Source organism: Pleurodeles waltl, chromosome 3_2, assembly GCF_031143425.1.
Source record: "Pleurodeles waltl isolate 20211129_DDA chromosome 3_2, aPleWal1.hap1.20221129, whole genome shotgun sequence".
NCBI lineage: Eukaryota > Metazoa > Chordata > Amphibia > Caudata > Salamandridae > Pleurodeles > Pleurodeles waltl.
Genome location: NC_090441.1, coordinates 16,786,982 through 16,802,541, shown reverse-complemented (window position 1 = coordinate 16,802,541; position 15,560 = coordinate 16,786,982).

Sequence of the window (15,560 nt, the reverse complement as noted above, 5' to 3'; positions counted from 1 at the left end):
TGGGTGGTTTGCCCACTGCTTGGTCCTGGGGAGTGCAAGGCCACAGTCTCTCAAGAAGATGCCTTCTTCCACTGGTTCTGGAGGGGGTCTTGTGCCCAGTGTGCTTCATCCTGGCAAGGAGGGGCTGAGTGGATGCCTTCTTCCACTGGTTCTGGAGGGGGCATTGTGCCCAGTGTGCTTCATCCTGGCAAGGATGCAGTGAGTGGATGGCTTCTTCCACTGGTTCTGGAGGGGGCCTTGTGTCCAGTGTGCTTCATCCTGGCAAGGAGGGGCTGCGTGGATGCCTTCTTCCACTGGTTCTGGAGGGGGCATTGTGCCCAGTGTGCTTCATCCTGGCAAGGAGGGGCTGAGTGGATGCCTTCTTCCACTGGTTCTGGAGTGGGCCTTGTGCCCAGTGTGCTTCATCCTGGCAAGGATGCGGTGTTCTGCTTTCCTGCTCTTATCTCATAACCGAGCTTACAGAACCTCTCTGGAACGCACTTCTGAGTTTAAAGAAGACATTTATTGTTCACCACAAGGTTCCTGAGAAATGAAATTAGTAGATTGGAAGCACACATTCAAAAGTAGTTGCAGCAATGAAAGCAAAATATATCAAAGTACTTTTCAGTTGCAATATACACAGCAAATGCATGTGATTATATTACAGCATAACTTCAAAGCAAAGCATAAAAGTCAAAATTCATCACCGTATGGGCAAGGCTGTAGGGCCTATATTCAGCTTCATCTTTCTGGGGTCTGCAAGTTGATGACTCCGGTCAACTGCGAGAAAGAGATTTTCTACCCAAACGGGAGACAGGCAACTGACGTCTCCGTTCCTGACAGAAGTCAAGCAGATTCAATCTACCTCTGCTGTAGTCCAGAGTCATCCTTAAAAGCAAACTCAGTGTGAGAACCGAAAAAACTTGGAGAGTGGCCAATTCTCCCGAGAACACTCGTTCTCAGACTGGATTGCGAGGTAAACACAAAATCTATGTGCTCTTATCAGCTAAGGTCTGGTGTGAAAAAAACACTGCTTGGTCTATCATGTGGAAAAACACAGCTTGGAAAAACCCAGCTCATCTGCAATGTCTCAACTGCAATGTCTAACCCCACATGTTAAAGCCAATAGGAACTTAACCTAAATATCAAATGTAATGTCTAATGTCATGTCAAAGCCAATAGGCAGCTAAACTGAATACAGAATGTAATGGCTAACACCATGTCAAAGACAATAGGCACCTAAACTGAACAAAACATACAGGCGGTCATTACAAAATTGGCGGTAAAAGCCGCATACCGCCATGCAGAAGACCGCCAACACACCGCCGCGCGGAAAACCGCCACAGCTATTATGACCCACAGCACGGAATCCGCCAAAATTCAGACACCCTCACAAGTCCGCCACACCAAAGGTCAGTGATAAACTGGCGATAACAAAACCTCCACCACCACGCCAACAGAAATACGCCCAAACTATCACGACACACGAATCCACGTGGTGGCGGTCTTTCAACCGCGGTATTCCATTGGCGGTACACACCGCCGCGCTCAAAATACACACACTCCTACAAAACACATCCACATTGGACAATTCGAAATACAGACACCTGATACACATACACACACCACTCCCACACACCCAATACTATATAAAACACACACCCACAAACCCTTACGACAACAAATCACGAACGAAGGCCAGAGAGAGACTCCACCATCAACAATACAAGCATCCACAGGCACACAACACCATCACCCACATAACTTCCACGCACCGCACACTACACACCACTACATATCAGCACACTTATCACCCCACACACCACCCCACACATCACCTACACCACCCCATGGCACAGCAACAACACCCCAGGTTCTCGGAGGAGGAGCTCAGGGTCATGGTGAAAGAAATCGTTCGAGTAGAGCGACAGCTATTCGGATCACAGGTGCAGCACACCTCAATTGCCAGGAAGATGGAGCTATGGCGAAGAATAGTGGACAGGGTCAACGCAGTGGGACAGCACCCAAGAAATCGGGAGGACATCAGGAAGAGGTGGACGACCTACGGGGGAAGGTGCGTTCCGTGGTCTCAAGACACCACCTGGCGGTTCAGCGGACTGGCGGCGGACCTCCACCTCATCACCCACAACTAACAACATGGGAGGAGCAGGTCTTGCCGATTCTGCATCCTGAGGGCCTCGCAGAAGTAGGTGGAGGACTGGACTCTGGTAAGTCAAAGCTTTATTATTACATCCCCCACCCTACCTGCAAGCTATCACATACCCCCACCCTCACCCCCATCACTCTAACTCCTCACAAATGTCCCAACATCACAAACCACACATCCTAACACCAAGCCCTGCATGCAACAACAAAGCATGGACACCCATCACTAAAGCATGCCCACTGCACATACCTATACACCCCTCTAAACCATAATCACACAAGGTCGCACACAAGAATGCAAGCACTGGGGTACACGGTCACCCACCCATTGCACACCATGCCACACACAGATGTAATAAACATCCTTTTATACCCCTGCAGGACCCCTACCCAACGTCACCGGACAGGAGGGTCCACACATGTCCACACCACCAACTGAAGAGGCCCACAGTGATGACAGCACCTCTGTCCAACAAGCTAGATGACCAGCCCGGCCCATCGGGGACCTCGGGACAGTCGGTTCCCCACACCCAGTCACAGGCCACCACAGAGCTTCCCCCCTCTGGAAACACCAGCACAGCACCCACCCAGCGGGCCCATACCTCCGTCCCCAGGACACGTCAATCAGCAGTGTGTCCACCACTACAGGGAACCCAGGCTAACCCACCACCCCAACAACAACAGGGACCTGGGGGCAGTGGTAGTGGACACACGGTCCAGGGGACATAGGCCCAGGAACACAGGGGAACTGGGAGGGCTGCTGTGCGACAGGGGGAGGACAGGCCCAGGGAACCCACTCTCCACGAGGCCCTCTCCTCCATCATGGGAGCCTACCACCACTCCCAGGAGACGATGGCAACGGTACTGGCCAAGTTTCAGGAGACCCAGCGCCTGCAGGAGGAACAGTATATGGGCTTCAGGGAGGAACTCAGAACCATCAATTCCACCCTGGGCACCATCGTAGGGGTGCTGAAGGAAGTACTCAACACCAGGAGGGACACTGTGGCACTACAAGGGGCCCCTGACACTAGCCTGGACGATGAACTGCCCATCACCTCCGCCGGCGCTAGTGGACAGGAGGCACCGCCACAGGACCACCACACCAGCACCCCACCCCCCGCAGAGGGAGAACCACCTCGCAAGCGGTCCCTGAGATCCAGGAAAAAAACAGAGAACGATGACAAGACCCCCGCCAAGAAATGAGACCACCCTGATTGTCACCCTACTGTCTCACTTTGTCACCCTGTCAATCCTTAAACTGCTCCAGCTCCACTTCCTATGCCCATTTGGGCAATGCACCTGTGAGACTTATAGACTGGACTCTGCCATGGACATTCCTTCACCATCACCCCTCACCATTTTACAACCCCCTCCAATATTGAGCACTTAAATAAACACCCTTGAAGCACAAAACAATCTGGAGTCAGTCCGTGATTTCGGAATACTGTATTAGCAATAATTGTGGCAAAAAGCTCTTTCATTTGTAATGTCAACATACCTATGTCACACAGCTCTAGTCCATGAGGAATCAAAGCAGATGTCGCACTGTGGGACCCAGATCTGTGAAATCGTAAGGGAAAGTGACCATACACTGGGTGAAAACGACAGACAGTAGAGAGGCAGTAGTGTTTAAGTATATGTAGTAGGCAGGTCTGTATTCTTACCTGTGTTTCACTGGAAATATTGCTGGATCACTGAGTCCCTGTAGTCCATGTCTTCTTCCTCTGCTTCCTCGACTTCACTGTACAGCTGCAACAACACCGCCATCTGGACCATCCTCCTGCAGAAAAGGCACCTGTCGTCGCAAAGCCAAGTTGTGAAGCATACAGCAGGCCACGATGATCTGGCACACCTTCTTTGGTGAGTAGAATAGGGATCCACCTGTCATATGGAGGCACCTGAACCTGGCCTTCAGGAGGCCGAATGTCCGCTCGATCACCCTCCTAGTTCGCCCATGGGCCTCATTGTAGCGTTCCTCTGCCCTTGTCCTGGGATTCCTCACTGGGGTCAGTAGCCATGACAGATTGGGGTAACCAGAGTCACCTGCGAATGGCGAGGAACAACTGTTAGACACACACTAAACTGGAGGGATATCCCCAGACCCAGACAACCATTCCCAATGACTAGCTTCCAGGTGTTCACCTAATAGCCACACACAGTGCCTCTGGAGTTGACCCATCACATAAGGGATGCTACTACTCCGCAGGATGTAGGCGTCAAACACTGAGCCAGGGAACATGGCATTCACATGGGAGATGTACTGGTCTGCCAAACATACCATCTGTACATTTATGGAATGATAACTCTTCCAGTTTCTGTACACCTGTTCACTCCTGGGGGGGGTACCAAATCCACATGGGTCCCATCAATGGCACCTATGATGTTGGGGATATGTCCCAGGGCATAGAAATCACCTTTCACTGTAGGCAAATCCTCCACCTGAGGGAAAACGATGTAGCTCTGCATGTGTTTCAGCAGGGCAGACAACACTCTGGACAACACGTTGGAAAACATAGGCTGGGACATCCCTGATGCTATGACCACTGTTGTTTGAAATGACCCACTTGCAAGGAAATGGAGCACTGACAGCACCTGCACTTGAGGGGGGATTCCTGTGGGATGGCGGATAGCTGACATCAGGTCTGGCTCCAGCTGGGTACACAGTTCCTGGATTGTGGCACGGTCAAGCATGTATGTGATTATCACATGTCTTTCCTCCATTGTCGACAGGTCCACCAACGGTCGGTACACCGGAGGATGCCGCCATCTCCTCACATGTCCCAGCGGACGGTGCCTATGAAGGACAACAGCGAGCACAGAGTCAAACAACTCAGAGGTACGTACCCGCAGCTTACACAGAACACCATTCATAATCTAAAAAGTGACCTGTATGTGCGTTGAGTCTAGGCCTAGGTATGTGTGACGCAGTTGAAAATGAAGCCATGTGGGCCCCTGAAATGGCGGCTGCCTGACCTGTAAAGTGGGACAATGGGATGTGAGGTAACTGCGCTGGCGTTGTACACCGTCGCGGTAGGCGGTCGAAGACCGCGGCGCAATGCTGCATTGGATAACATTGGACCTTATGGGTCCCCAGGAGCCAATGATGATGTACGCTGGCGGTGACGGTACGCACCGCCGCAGACGTGACCACCATTTTCTATCTGTTCAATCACTCGATACCTGATCTTCGACAGGAGAGGACCTACACTGCAAGTGCTGCTGTGACCCCGGTCTGGAAGAGACAATGGCTCAAGTGTCTGGGGAAAGGGCCCCTGCCTTCACATCGGAGGAGTTGGAGAAACTCGTGGATGGGGTCCTCCCCCAGTACACGCTACTCGACGGTCCTTCAGACAAACAGGTAAGTACACTGGGAGCATGCTGTATGGGCTAAGCCTGTGTGGAGAGGGGTGGATGTAAGAAGGAAGGGGGGAGAGTGCGGCGTGCATGAAACGACGGTGAGTGCATGTGCCACATGGCAAGGGTAGGGATGGGGGCCAATCACTTTGACAGTGCAGTTGGTAATAAGTTTCTCTTCCCCCTGTATAAATCATGTAGGTCAGCGCCCACCAGAAAAATTATATTTGGCGTGCCATTGCCAAGGACGTCCGGACCCTGGGGGTCTACCACAGACGGAGCACCCACTGCCGGAAAAGATGGGAGGACATTCGCCGCTGGAGCAAGAAGACGGCGGAGGCTCACCTGGGGATGGCCTCCCAACGTGGGAGGGGTGCCCGTCGCACCATGACCCCCCTGATGTTCAGGATCCTGGCGGTGGCGTACCCGGAGTTGGATGGGCGCTTGAGGGCATCACAGCAGCCACAAGGGGGTGAGTACACTTGCATTCTGCTGATTTTGCACCAAGTGGAGGTGTCTGGGTGGGGGAGGTGGGCTGTGGATTTCCCTAGGCCAGGCCGAGTTCCGTAGGCAAGGTCCCTCCGTAAGGCAGGCCATGTGGCACCCCACCGCACCTCTGTAGAGTGCCAAGTACACCTAGTCATGCCCCTGTGTCATCCATGTGTGCAGATGTCGTCCATAGCCTAGTAGGCCATTTCCCAGGAATTGAACAGTGGAGCCCAAGAGCGCGGCGTAGTGCAGGGGGGCTTCTGTGTCTGTCATGTACGCCAACGGTAGCGGTAATGCATGCACTCAACATGTCTTTCTTCTGTCGTCTCCCCCCTTTTTGTGGTCTCCCTGTTCTTGTGTGCATTAGCATCATCAGGCGGAGGAGCAGTGGCGCCGGAGCACAAGGGGGCTGCATCCCACATGGCCATGGAGGGCCACACTACGGAATCGGACTTCACCAGTGGGACGGAGGGCGAGGGGAGCTCCACGGCGGGGACAGGAGCTGAGACCAGTGACACGGGCTCGTCCTCTGATGGGAGCTCCATTGTGGTGGTGGCAACATCTGCGCCCCCCCCATCTACAGGTACAGCCGCCACCCCCCCTTCCAGCACCGCCCTCCCAGCAGCCCCTCAGCCTTCGCCCCGTGCCCGCTCACCCGGGAGGGTGGGCATCACCTTCGCCCCAGGCACCTCAGGCCCTGCCCCAGTCACCCCTGCTGCCCTCAGTGAGGAGGTCATTGACCTCCTCAGGTCCCTCACTGTTGGGCAGTCTACCATTTTGAATGCCATCCAGGGTGTAGAAAGGCAGCTGCAACAAACAAATGCAATCCTGGAGGGCATTCATTCTGGTCAGGCGCCCCTTCAGCGAGTTTTTCATACTCTGGCCTCAGCACTGATGGCAGCCATTGTCCCTGTGTCTAGCCTCCCCCCTCCACCTTCCTCCACCCAGACCCAATCCCCTGTACCCCAGCCTATCACAAACACACCTACAGACCAGCATGCACACACGTCAACACAAGGGAAGCTCTGGCAAACATAAGCACCACACATCCCACATGACCTCACGCAAGCATCACACACATGCAGACACACCAACATCCAATGCCTCCACCTTGTCCCCCTCCTCCTCCCTCCCAGTCTCGTCTACACTCACACCTGCATGCACTACCTCTACAGCCACTACTACCATCACCAGCACACCCACCACCACACCCCGCTCACGTGCAGTCACCACCCCCTCTACCATTCACACGTCCCCTGTGTCCTCTCTCAGTGTGTCTGTGATGCCCCCTCCCAAAATACACAAACGCAGGCACACACCCACCCAACAGCCATCCACCTCACGACAGCCTCCAGCACATGCACCTTCACCCAAAGTCAGCAAACGAACACCTCCTACAACCACAACCTCTTCCTTCACTCCCAAACCCCCTCCAGCTACCCATCCCAGTGTCTCCCAAAAAGACTCCTGTCCAACCTTGACCTCTTTCCCACACCTCCCCCACCCCGTCCGTCTCCTAGGGCCCGAACTAGCACCTCAGCCACAACATCTCCGGGACCAGTGGTGCCTGTAGTCACCGGAATCTGGAGAGCACCGCCCACCAGGGCAGCCAGTGTGGCACGGAGCCACAGCACAGACAGTCCCCCACCTGTGAAGCATCAGAAGTTGGCCAGTGCCCGGCGGGAGAGGGGGAAGACTCCAGCCACCAAAGCCGCTCCCAGGGGTACAGGTTGGAGTGTGGAGTCAGCTGCGACACCTTCCAAGGTGGGGAAGGGGCACAAGAAAGTTAACAAGTCTGGGAAGAGCAGCACGGCGGAGAAGACCCCCATCATCCCCGCTGCCCAGGAGGCCACCGCCACCAGCCCAGCTGCCCAGGAGGCCAGCACCAGCCCAGCTGCCCAGGAGACCACCGCTAGCACCAGCCCAGCTGCCCAGGAGGCCACCGCCACCAGCCCTTCTGCCTAGGAGGCCACCATCCCAGCTGCCCAGGAGGCCACTGCCAGCACCAGCCCAGCTGCCCAGGAGGCCACCGCCAGCACCAGCCCCGCTGCCCAGGAGGCCACCGCCAGCACCAGCCCAGCTGCCCAGGAGGCTACCGCCAGCACCAGCCCCGCTGGGACAGAGAGGACTGCCAGCACCAGCCCCACTGGGACAGAGAGGACCGCCAGCACAAGCCCCGCTGGGACAGAGAGGACCGCCAGCACAAGCCCCGCTGGGACAGAGAGGACCGCCAGCACAAGCCCCGCTGGGCCATGAAGGACCGCCAGCACAAGCCCCGCTGGGACAGAGAGGACCGTCAGCACAAGCCCCGCTGGGCCATGAAGGACCGCCAGCACAAGCCCCGCTGGGACAGAGAGGACCGCCAGCACAAGCCTCGCTGGGCCATGAAGGACCGCCAGCAAAAGCCCCGCTGGGCCATGAAGGACCACCAGCAAAAGCCCCGCTGAGCCATGAAGGACCGCCAGCACAAGCCCCGCTGGGACAGAGAGGACCGCCAGCACAAGGCCCGCTGGGCCATGAAGGACAGCGAGCAAAAGCCCCGCTGGGCCATGAAGGACAGCCAGCAAAAGCCCCGCTGGGCCATGAAGGACCGTCAGCAGCTGAGTCACTGCAAAGGAGACCGCCGCTTAACAGGGCACCGCTGCCTCAAGCACCGCTGAACAGGGCACACAGTCTCAAGCACCGCTGAACAGGGCACCACCACCTCAAGCACCGCTGAACAGGGCACCGCCGTCTCAAGCACCGCTGAACAGGGCACCGCCGTCTCAAGCACCGCTGAACAGGGCACCGCCGTCTCAAGCACCGCTGAACAGGGCACTGCCGTTTCAAGCACCGCTGAACAGGGCACCGCCGTCTCAAGCACCGCTGAACAAGGCACTGCCGTCTCAAGCACCGCTGAACAGGGCACCGCCGTCTCAAGCAACGCTGGCCCATGAGCGCCAAGGGCACTGACGCTACTGAGTCCGTCACGGGCAGAATGAAGCACTCTGGGCACTATGCCCCTCCAGAACCAGTGGAGAGATCCATTCACTACCTCTGTCCTTAGCAGGATGAAGCACTCTGGGCACCATGCCCCCTCCAGAACCAGTGGAGAGATACATCCACTACCTTTGTCCTTAGCAGGATGAAGCACTCTGGGCACCAAGCCCCCTCCAGAACCAGTGGAGAGATCCATCCACTACCTCTGTCCTTAGCAGGATGAAGCACTATGGGCACCATGCCCCCTCCAGAACCAGTGGAGAGATCCATCCACTACCTCTGTCCTTCGCAGGATGAAGCACTCTGGGCACCAAGCCCCCTCCAGAACCAGTGGAGAGATCCATCCACTACCTCAGTCCTTAGCAGGATGAAGCACTCTGGGCACCATGCCCCCCCCAGAACCAGTGGAGACTGTTATCCACTTGAGAGACTGTGGCTTTGCACTCCCCAGGATGAAGCAGTGGGCAACCCACCCACTATAGAGACTTGAGAGACTGTGGCTTTGCACTCCCCAGGATTGAACAGTGGGCAAACCACCCACTGTAGAGACTTGAGAGACTGTGGCTTTGCACTCCCCAGGATTGAACAGTGGGCATGTGGCCCCCCTCGTGGATTTGGCGTCGTGCACTCAACTGGCTGAGGTGCCCCCCTCTTTCCCTTCCCCTGAGGTGCCTGTTTTATTGCTATCTGATGCCCCTACAGTGTTCTCTCCGTCATGGTCGGCGATCTTGAGTGGGCCTCGCCCATACCGTGTGGGCCCAGTGTTCCACAGACTTAACTGGAGCACTACCTGGATTACTATGCTTGGTATATATTTTGTACATGGTGTATATATATATTTTTGCCTACTTGATTTTAATATATTACAATGGTTACACTCATTTTCTATTGTCTTTGCATTCTTCCGGGGGGGGTTGGGGGTGTAACTGTGATGTATCATGCTGTATTAGTGTGTGTTTTGTAGTGGGTGAGGGTGGGGTTGGGTTGTGTTGCGTGTGTGTGTCTCTGTTTTTCCCTCCCCCCTCTCCTGTGTCGTAGGTGCAGTACTCACCGTGGTCTTCGCCGCCGGCGTTTGTGCTCCAGGTAGAGGAGCAGGAAGACAATCGCAGGGAGAATTTGGAGTTCCGGGTCCATGGTGTCCTCGTTCCTCGTGGGGTGCGAGGAGGTGAGCGTTTTCCCTTCTAAATCCTGTTTCCGCCGTGTTTTTATCCGCGGTGAATCCGTCTGGGAAAAGGTGGCGGATTGGCCTGTTCTGATACTGTGGGCGGTACTTTGTCCTCCGCCTGTCTGTTGGCAGTGACCGCCGCGCTGTTTGTTTGTACGGCTGTGGCGGTCGGAGTGTTAAAGTGGCTGTCTTTGTTGGCGGTTTCCGCCACGGTCCTAATTGCTAAAATTTTACCGCCGGCCTGTTGGCGGTCTTACCGCCGCTTTAACACCGACCGCCAGGGTTGTAATGACCACCATAATGTGCTACTGGTGAACATTGAGCAACTAATATGCGCAGTGGTGAAACACGAAGTCATTGGTCAAACACAATTAATAGCATCCCATGCGGTGAGTGGATGGCTTCTTCCACTGGTTCTGGAGGGGGCATTGTGCCCTGTGATGCAGATGTTTTGGAGTGCAAGGTCACAGTCTCTCACCTGGGTGTCACAACGACAGCTTTTGCAGGGGCCAGGACGCACTGCAGGCCATGTAGTCACCATTACACACTGCTCTCCGGCAGTGATGGCTGCTCAGTGAATCGCAGTTGCGCTGTAGGTGGTGGTGCTGGCAGTGGTGGTGGTAGCCTCCAGGCCTTCACCTGCAGCCTTGGATGGCTTCCCACTGGGGCTGCTGGCAGTGGTGCTGCTTGCGGTGGTGCAGGTGGTGCTGCTGCCCGCGGTGCAGGTGGAGGTGCTGGCCGCGGTGCAGGTGGCGATGCTGGCGGTTGTGGTGGTAGCCTCTAGGCCTTCACCTGCAGCCTCGGACGGCCGAAGTGCCACAGCTGGTGTTCTGTGCCCCTTCCTGCCCTTGGCAGATGGTGGTGCCTCCTTGCTTCTGCCAGCTGGAGTCTTTGACTCCTTCCCCTTGCTGGATGCTGTTCCCTTCTTGCCCTTGCCAGGTGACGGACCCTTCTTGGCCATGGCAGGTGTTGGTGGCACACTAGCTGGCTGACAGTTGCCTCCTTGGAGCCTCTCACAGCTGCAGAAACCACAGCAGCCGTGGACTGGGTGGCTGAGGTGCTCGGCTGTGTTCTGGCCACCCTGGCCCGAGGTGAAGGACAGTGGGGTGGCGGGGTAGGGAAGAGGTCAATGTTGGTGAGGAAAAGTTTCTTAGGGACACTAGGGCAGGAAGAGGGTGAAGGTTTGGGAGTGGAGGAAGAGAGACTGGTTGTAGGAGGTGTCAGTCTGCTGTGTTTGTGTGCAGCTGCATGAGCTGGATGCTGTTGTGAGGTGGATGGCTGTTGGGTGGGTGTGTGCTTGCGTTTGTGTACTTTGGGAGGAGGGGTCACAGACACAGTGGGAGAAGCCACAGGTGACGTGTGCATGGATGTGGGGATGGTGACTGCCAGTGAGGGGCATGTAGTGATAGGCGTGCTTGTGATGGAGGTAGTGGATGAGGATATAGTGCATACTGGTGTGAGTGGAGACGCTACTGGGAGGGAGTTGGGGGAGAAGGAGGAGGGGGACACAGTGGAAGTTGGTGCTTGTGTGAGTGCCTGTGAGGTGAAGTGTGGTGCTTGTGTTTGCCGGAGCCACTTCTGTGTGTTGATTTGGGTGATTGCTGGTCTGAAGGTGTGCTTGGGATAGGTTGGGGTTGAGGGGATTTGGACTGGGTAGAGGCTGGAATGCTCTCTGTTGGGCCGCCACACCAGAGTGAATGCCCTCCAGGTATGCATTTGTTTGTTGCAAATGCTCTGTGACACCCTGGATGGCATTCAGTATGGTTGACTGCCCAACAGTGAGGGATCTCAGAAGGTCAATAGCCTCCTCACTGATGGCAGCAGGGCTGACTGGGGCAGGGCCTGAGGTGTCTGGGGCAAAGGAGATGCCCACCCTCCAGGGTGAGCGGGCATGTGAAACACGCTGAGGGGCTGCTGGGAGGGCAGTGCTGGTACGGGGTGGTGGCTGTACCTGTTGTTGGAGTGGGCACAGAGGTGTCCGCCACCGCCAGGGAGATTCCATCGGAGGAGGGGTCGCTGTCGGTAGTGTCCCCTCCTTTCTCCGTTGTGGTGCTCCCCTTGCCCTCCGTCCCACTGGTGCCCTCACCGTCGGTGGATTTGGCCTCCAGGCCCATGTGAAATCCAGCTCCCTCCGTCACCGGTGCCTCTGCTCCTCCGCCAGATGATGCAAATGCACACAAGGACAGGGTGACAAAACAAGAAGGGGGGGAGGAGAGACAGAGGATACACTTGGTCAATGCCAGCAACAACACTACCGTTGGCGTACACGACACAGGGATCATCCCTATGCAGTAGGCCATGCACTACCAGTTACAAAGCTAGTCACGAGGCCATGGGGTACACTGCCTAACGCCATTAGCTGCACACCTGAAACCCCCAGGACCCTGCCCAGTAGTAGATGCCCACTAACACTATTGGGGTTGGAGTGCTTCAGAGCCTGCCCAACAAGGGACCTACACTTCCATGTTCGCCCTGGCGTAGGGGCACCCACAGCCCACATCTCCCACCCAGGTAAAACCTTAACGCGCGCAAAGTCATGATTCCGAATCTGTACTCACCTCCTTGTGGCTGTTGTGATGCCTTCAAGTGCCCATCCAACTCCGAATAGGCCACCGCCAGGATGTAGAACAGCAGGGGGGGTCAGAGTATGATGGGCACCCCTTCTTCGTTGGGAGGCCAGCCCCAGCTGGGTCTCCGCTGTCTTCCTTGCCCAGCGGCACAGGTCCTCCCACCGTTTCCGGCAGTGGGTGCTCTGCCTGTGAAATACCCCCAGGGTCCACACCTCCTTGACGATGGCACGCCAAATACCCTATTACTGATGGGCGCTGACGTGCAGGAAAATATGCATAGAAAAAGGGATTAGTAACACAGTCCGGACTATTACACTCATGGCCCACAATATCCCTCCCATCCCATTATGTACAGACATTGACCACCAAACATGCAGCACTCTGCCCAGGACCCCTCAGCCCCCTCCACATGAGGCTTACACACACAGCAATCCATACATTCATGGCCCACGCATCATGCTCACAGTGTACTCACCTGTTTGTCTGGAGGACCATAGAGTAAAGTGTACTGGGGTAGGATCCCATCCACCAGTCTCTCCAACTCCTCCAAAGTGAAGGCGGGGGCCCTCCTGTTGAAGGTCAGGTAGCAAGTGAGTGAACAGATAGGAAATGGCGGTCACGTCCGCGGCTGTGCGTACCGTCACCACTGGCATACTTCGACAATGGCTCCTGGAACCCATAGGGCCCAATGATACCAAATGCGAAGTTGCGCAGCGGTCATCGACCACCGACCGCAACGGCGCACAACGCCAGCGGAATTACCCCATTTACACTTGTCTCTCCTCAGAGGTCAGGCAGCCGCCATATCAGGGGGGCACAGGCCATGGCACCTAACTGCATCACAGCAGACATTGGCACATCAACTGACTCTCGAATTCACATACTATTTCTGTAAACGAAGAAATGCATTTTTATTTTCACATATGTGTGAATATGACCCTCTGCTCACTGTTTTTCACCCTAGAGTTCAACCGCTGAGGATGAATAGGAGATGGGGACATCCCCCTGTGTACAGACCCCCTGGTGGACCTGGGGACTATGGAGGACAGGCACATTATCCTGACCTACAGACTTGATAGGGCCACAATCCAAGAACTGTGTGCCCAATTGGAGCCAGACCTGATTTCAGCTATCCGCCACCCCAGAGGTATCCCCCCTCTAGTGCAGGTCCTGTCAGTGCTCCATTTCCTGGCAAGTGGTTCCTTCCAAGCAACAGTGGCCATGGCATCAGGGATGTCTCAGCCAATGTTCTGCAACGTGCTGACCAGAGTGTTGTCTACCCTGCTGAAACACATGCGCAGCTACATCGTATTCCCCCAGGTGGAGGATTTGGCTGCACTGAAGGCTGACTTTTATGCCCTGGGACATATCCCCAACATCATTGGTGATATAGATGGTACACATTTAGCATTTGTCCTCCCTGGAGAAATGAACAAGTGTTCAGGAATAGAAAAAGGTTTCACTCTCTGAATGTGCAGATGGTGTGTTTGGCAGACCAGTACATCTCCCATGTCAATGCCAAGTATCCTGGCTCTGTGCATGATGCCTTTATCTTGAGGAATAGCAGCATTCCATATGTGATGTCTCAACTCCAGAGACACAGGGTGTGGCTCATAGGTGAGCCCATGGTCCCCACCCAGTTGATGTAGGTATATGGGTGTGGGTTTGGCCCTAAGGGTGAGTGTGTGGCTAACAGGTATCCCTCGATATTTACAGATGACTCTGGTTACCCCAACCTCTCACGACTACTGACCCCAGTGAGGAATGGCAGGACAAGGGCAGAGGAACGTTACAATGAGGCACATCGGTGAACAAGGAAGATAATTGAGAGAACCTTTGGCCTCCTGAAGGCCAGATTCCGGTGCCTCCATCTGACAGGTGGATCCCTGTACTACTCACCCTAGAAGGTGTGCCAGATCATCGTTGCATGTTGCACAACCTGGCCTTGAGACACCAGGTGCCTTTTCTGCAGGAGGATGAGCCTGGAGATGGTTGTGTGGCAGCGGTGGAGCCTGTGGACAGTGACAAAGAGGAGGCAGAGGAAGAAAATGTGGACAACAGGAGTACACTCATTCAACAGTACTTCCAATGACACACAGGTAAGACACTGTAACTTCACCTTCCATTGCAGTTTTGTGTTTGACATTAAACACGGCAGCCTGATTTCCCTATGTCTATGGCCACTTACTGTACCCTTTGGCATCTCGGTTTTCAGATCTATGTGCCCCACTCTGGCTCCTGGTGTGTTTATTGCTGCCCACTACAGGTTATACCTATGTCAATATTACAGCAGATTAGAAATTCAGGCGGTCATTCCTACCCAGCGGGTAGGGTACCGCGGATGCACCGCCAACAGGCTGGCGGTGCATCCAGGGCAATTCTGACTGCGGCGGTACAGCCGCGGTCCGAAACGGGAAACTGGCGGTCTCCCGTCAGTTTCCCACTGCCCTGGGGAATCCTCCATGGTGGCGCAGCTTGCTGCGCCGCCATGGGGATTCCGACCCCCATACCGCCATCCTGTTCCTGGCGGTTTCGGCCGCCAGGAACAGGATGGCGGTATGGGGTGTCGTGGGGCCCCTGGGGGCCCCTGCAGTGCCCATGCCAATGGCATGGGCACTGCAGGGGCCCCCGTAAGAGGGCCCCACTTTGAATTTCAGTGTCTGCTTAGCAGACACTGAAATTCGCGACGGGTGCTACTGCACCCGTCGCACCCCTTCCACTCCGCCGGCTCCATTCGGAGCCGGCTTCCTCGTGGAAGGGTGTTTCCCACTGGGCTGGCGGGCGGCCTTTTGGCGGTCGCCCGCCAGCCCAGTGGGAAACCCAGAATGACCGCCGTGGTCTTGTGACCGCGGTACGGT